The sequence below is a fragment of the Peromyscus eremicus genome, chromosome 8a (genome assembly GCF_949786415.1).
Source record: "Peromyscus eremicus chromosome 8a, PerEre_H2_v1, whole genome shotgun sequence".
Classification (NCBI taxonomy): domain Eukaryota; kingdom Metazoa; phylum Chordata; class Mammalia; order Rodentia; family Cricetidae; genus Peromyscus; species Peromyscus eremicus.
This window is the reverse complement of record NC_081423.1, coordinates 101,646,771-101,652,635: the sequence shown is the minus strand read 5'-3', so window position 1 is coordinate 101,652,635 and position 5,865 is coordinate 101,646,771. Positions and strand designations below refer to the sequence as shown.

Below are 5,865 nucleotides of genomic sequence, written 5' to 3'. Positions count from 1 at the left end.
GCTTTCCTTTTTTTGAATCCAGCTCCAGGCAGCCATCCCACAGCTCAATAGCGACACTGTGACATCATAAGTTCAAAAGAGTGAAGTGTCTGCTCAGCCCTGAGTGAATCAGACAAGAGGAAGGTTAGGAGCCAGGGGGAGGCTAAAAGCCCCTAAAAGTTTAAAGCAATCCTGCCAAATGGCTGATTGGTCCCATTGAGGTTAGTCTAATCAATTATTAAGCAATACTTTAATATTTTAAGAGTTTGCTCAATCACAGAGAAATGAAAGCATTTCATGATTTTTTTTCTCTTACATACTTCTAAAAAAAAAACTAAAACAAATGTAGATATAGTAGGATCTTTTTTTCAATATCCTCTGTGTCATTTTTGTATAGGGACTTCTTGTCCCCGCCCCCTCCCCAAATCCAGATCAATTGAGCCTCAGTGGGTGCTGAGAAGATGCTGTGAACAGACTTAATTCTGTTGGCTTGTCAAAAGTCTACCTTTGTTTTATGAGCAACCTGAGCTGCTCCTAGCTTACAAATGGTAGTGTTTTCATGAGAGTGGTCCCTATAGGCTCAGATGTTTGAACACTTGGTCCACAATTGGTGGAACTGTTTGGGAAGGATTATTAAAGGGGTGTGGCCTTGTTGGAGGAGGTGTGTCAGTGGGAGTGAACTTTGAGGTTTCAAAAGCCCATGCCATTCTCAGTTCTTGTTCCCTCTCTCTCTCTCTCTCTCTCTCTCTCTCTCTCTCTCTCTCTTTCTCTCTCTCTCTCTCTTCCTCTCTCCCCCCTCTCTCTGCCTGCCTATTGCCATGCTACCTTCCACGATGCTCATGGGCTCACTCTCTGAAACTGTAAACCCCAATAAACTCTTTCCTTTAAGTTGCCTTGGTCATGACACTTCTTCATAGCAACAGAAGAGTAACTAAGACATTGGTGTCACTACAGGCTGTTCTCAGAGCCCAGGGGCCAGGCCATGTGGGCAATGCCAGGCATCTCCTCCTTGACCTGCTGCTGTCCATTCTCCCTCTCCTCTCCTGCTCTACAAGTCCAGTCTTCCCAGGATCAATAGCCTAGAGTCCGAGTAGAGGATGAGAAGAGCTAAAGTGTAGTAGTGTACATGCTACATTATAGGCACAACCCTGAAGTAAGAGGGGATTGACTGCCCATCTTATTCTTTGATCAAGTCTCCATTTGGAGTCTGATGCCTCTTAACACTCATACATACATACATACATACATACACACATACATACATACATCATACAGAGATTCATCTACTCATCCAACCATCTATATATCCACCCACCCACCTATATATCCACCCAGCCATCTACCTACCCACCCACTCATCTACCTACCCAGTCACCCTTCCATTCATCTACCCATCTATATCAATCACCATTGACCCATCTACCCACCATCTATATCAATCTATTCACCCACCCACCCATTTATCCACATATCCATAAATCCATTGACCTGTCTACATTCTCACCCATTTTTCTACCCACTCATCCATCTACCTACCCGTTCATCCACTCACCTACCCATCTATCCATTTACCCATTCACCACCTTAACACATCCACCTATGCACCCATCTACCCATCTGTCTATCCCATCCATCCATTCATCATCCATCTATCTATCCATTGGCCTGTCTACCTACCTACTTGCTTATCACCTATCTACCCATCATCTATCTATTGACTATCTACCTACCCACCTACCGGACATCTACCATCCACACAATGACCTATCCACCTACCCTCCCATCTACCTACCATCCATCTACTCATTGACCCAAATAGCCAATGACCCATCCACCAGTTAGTTCATCCACCTACCAGGCATCCATCTACCTAGCACCCACCTACCTATCATCTATCCATGCACTCATCCCCTATCTGTCTTCTGAAGGGTTTCCTTGGCCAAAGAACTAGAATCTTCAGTCTTTCAGAGACCACAGCTGAAATAATAATATAATAATAGTAAATTGGGGACTTCCTTACAGAGTTTGTCATATGTAGTTTTGGGACCTGGTCGATGAGCTTGTCCTGAACTTTGCCTTTGGGTCACCCCCCCCCCTTTTTTTGGCATTGGCCTTAGACTTGTTTATTGGGTCTTTGTCTTTCTTGGCCAACTTTTTGGCATCTTTCTTCTTCCTGTTGTCTTTGGGTGGGTGGCATGGTGAAACTCAAAGAGCAGTGACCACTGAAGTCATCAAAAGAAACCTCTGGTTTTTGGTCTGTCAAATAAGGACACTCCAGCCTTCTCCTAGGGCTGCAAATGAGGATCACTGTGAAGTGGTCTGCATGCTCGGCAGCCTCCAGCACTTCCTGCCTGCCCATCTTCCAAGAGAAACTTGTTGGAGGGAGGGTGTCTTAGTTAGGGTTTCTGTCACTGTGATAAAATATCATGACCAGCCGGGCGGTGGTGGTGCATGCCTTTAATCCCAGCACTCGGGAGGCAGAGCCAGGCGGATCTCTGTGAGTTCGAGGCCAGCCTGAGCTACCAAGTGAGTTCCAGGAAAAGGCACAAAGCTACACAGAGAAACCCTGTCTTGAAAAACCAAAAAAAAAATATATATATATATATCATAACCATAAACAACTTGGGGGTTGGGGATTTAGCTCAGTGGTAGAGCGCTTGCCTAGCAAGCACAAGGCCCTGGGTTCGATCCTCAGCTCTAAATAAATAAATAAATAGACAGATAGATAAATAAATAAACAACTTGGAGAGAAAGGGTTGGTTTCAGCTCAGAACTCTCAGGTCACACCCCACTGCTGAGGGAAGGCAAGGAAGGCACTCAAACAGTGGGAATCTGGGGAAGGAGCCGTCTCAACGCCCTGGAGGAGTACTGCTGACTGGCTTGTTCAGTTTCTTTTCTTCTACACCCCAGGACCACCCAAGCAGAGGTAGCACCACCCACAATGGGCTGGGCCCTCCCATGTCAATTGCTAATTTTAAAAATGCACCACAGGCTATGGTGGTATTGTGTTCCCCGAAATATTGTGCACACTAATAAACTTATCTAGGGTCAGGGAAGAGAACAGCCACAATATTAAACATAGAGGATAGGCAGTGGTAGCACATGCCTTTAATTCTAGCATTCCAGAGGCAGAGATCTACCTGGATCTCTGTGTGTTCAAGGATACAGCCAAGCATGGTGACTCATCACGCCTTTAATCCCAGGGAGTGATGGTGCCCGGTCCCGCGGGCCAGGTTATTTGATGAGACCCGAGGAGGCACCTCCTGAAAGATCAATGGGGGCGAGAGAGAAAGGAGACCAGGCGCGTAAAGGAAGACAGAGACATTCTGAGTTGCGTCGAGGTCTCCGTTTATTGACTGGGTGTTGAAGCTTATAAACAGGGCTTCAGGCAGGGAGGGGGAACAGGGGAAGCACGGAGAGAAGGATGGCAAATTCCTAAGGGAGGGTGAGGTCACTTTGGTCCCAGGCCCCTGCAGCTGGCTGATTAGCAGGTACTCCAGGAAGTTGTACAGCCCGAGGTTAGGCCAGGAATTTCCTGCCTTTGTAAGGTTTGATAAAGTAAGGACACCACTGTCCAGAATCGGTCCCCAACAGTTCCCCCTCTTTTCTCAAAAATGGATCAAGTCCATGTGATCGGGGTGGTCCGAGAGAGTCCCTGTCTTAGGCTACACAGGGGGCTTCCCACGCTCGGCAGCATGCCGTGTTGAGCCGGTCTCGGGCGACCTCTGTATGCTGTTGTCTCCGGCGTGGGCCCTGTACTATTCCCGTCATTGAGTACCCTCTAGCAGGACCATGGGGACGTTAGGGCCTTAGGACACTGAATCTGAGTCCTTGATGGGGCTCCTGGCTGGCCTCCTCGGAATCTACTCTGTGATAATGAATCGAGACGTGTTGTGGTAAGGCCAAATCAATCTGATTTTTTATAAACTGAGTCAACCACTGAAAGGCCCAGGGACCAAAAGTCAAACCACCCGTGCTGATTTTCAAACTCCCTTTTTCTTTGAGCCAGCCTTTCCCTTAATTTTTCCATCTATTCTCTGACAATACCAGTATGGTCGGCATAAAAGCAGCATTCTCCCTTCAAGGCTGCACTTATTCCCCCCTCCTTTAAAAATAGTAAATCCAGACCTCTTATGTTTTGTAACACAACCTCAAAGAGCGAGGTTAAAGATTTCTCCAGAGCAGAAATGGATCTTTCTATGGCCTCTAGGTCAGTAGTCATAGCCATTTGTAACTGCATAAGGTGGTTGCTCTGCACGAGAGCAGTAGTTCCTGTACCAATTCCTGCAGTGATGCCCTAATACCTAACAAGAGGGCAATAGTCATAGACACAGGTTCTCGAGTGTATCTGCCTCTCTGCTCAAAGAATTCCATATCGGAGACTAATTGGACCAGAACATAAGAGTTTTCCCATTATCAATGGCAAAGCGAGCTTCCCCTTATTTAGTTTTTGCCATCTGCAAGTGTGTCATGGGTTCAGAGGTGGATACTGGAATTCTAGCATCCTCAGTTTAGTGGTACCCAGACATGATTTAGTTAAGACATCAGTGATATAAGAGCCAACAGTAATTAGCAGAAGCACAGGGCCAAAAGCCTTATGATGGCTGACAGAGTTCCTTATCCTCAAGGAACTTGGAACTTTATCTCAGGTTCCCTATGACAAGAAATTCCCTTTTGAGCTAACATTCCAGGGTGGGGGGGAAACAGGGGCGATGTTTTCTCTCTTCTATAATTACTTCCTGCTGACATTGGGACGTTGTTATCAAGGCCCTGGAAAGCCAGAATGTTAGTCAAAGACAAGAGGGAACGTTTTATTGACCAGCTGAAGAGATGGTATGCATATCGGCTGAATTGGTCCATATCAGCTTTCAGCAAGTTCAGGGCTCACAGTCATTTGCAGTAGGTTGTCACCAGCAAATGATGCTTGGATGTATCTGTCAGCCAAGTGGAAACCTGTTGAGACAGATATAAACTAGGAACAGGAGTTAAAACTTATGAACTCATTTGGAACTTTTAGACCCATAGTCTTAGTAATTGTAGTATTATCAATTTGCCCTGAAATCCATAGTGTCTTTTCTATCTAGAGAACCAAATATAGATTGGACTGAAATTTCCTTGGCCCAATGAAAAACATCTGTAAGTCTATATTTAGAACCTGTTTATCTTTTTTAAAGAGACTTATTAACTTTAATTAATTAATCCATTGATCAATCAATTACTAAGCTGAGAAAGCTATAGCTAGTCCAGTCATAAATGTCATCAAAGATCTGAGAAGGATAAACTTTACCTGAGTCCAGACTTTTAAGTCTATTTTTAAAAAAACAACATAGATTATCCATTACCCAGACTGCCATCATCCCAGGCTCCTATAGTCTTCATAGTGTTGGCAGGACAGGTGTCAGGACAGCATTGTCCACAATTCAGGTGGCATCTTCTTGTCATTGTTCCATTTCTTCTTTGGAGACCTTGGGAGTCATTGCTAGGAGCTAGGGAGCTCAGAGTCTCTGTTTGCTATAGTAAGCTTTTTATCAAATAATGTAAATGCCATATTCATCAGATCTTTCACAGGTTTGAGGACCATTATCTATTAAATGTATCTGAGCCAAACAAATCTAGGCGTAATCTTGAAAATATCTCTAAGTTTGGTAACAATAACCAGGGCAATTTGTTCTCCTATAGATATATTAGTCAAATATACCTCTCAGTTTTTTTTATATTAAAATAAAACAGTTTATGCTTTAAACTAGTATCTGAATAGCCAGATGACTAGTATTAACTTGCATTTCTTAACACAAAGGACATGCAAACTCAGACATTCAAAACCAAACATACATGTGGCCACATTTTTCATTCATACCTGTAGACAGACATTTTTACAACTATGAC

The 5,865-nt window shown here is 44.4% G+C and overlaps 1 long non-coding RNA gene across 1 annotated transcript; it reads right to left on the bottom strand.

The window, feature by feature from the left end:
* Window positions 1-4,769: 4,769 nt before the first annotated feature.
* LOC131916494 (uncharacterized) lies at window positions 4,770-5,388 on the bottom strand. The gene is made up of 2 exons (XR_009380550.1): window positions 5,322-5,388; window positions 4,770-4,932 (listed from the first exon to the last, which is right to left on the bottom strand). It is a non-coding gene; the product is annotated as an uncharacterized LOC131916494 (long non-coding RNA).
* Between the last annotated feature and the right edge of the window lie 477 nt (window positions 5,389-5,865).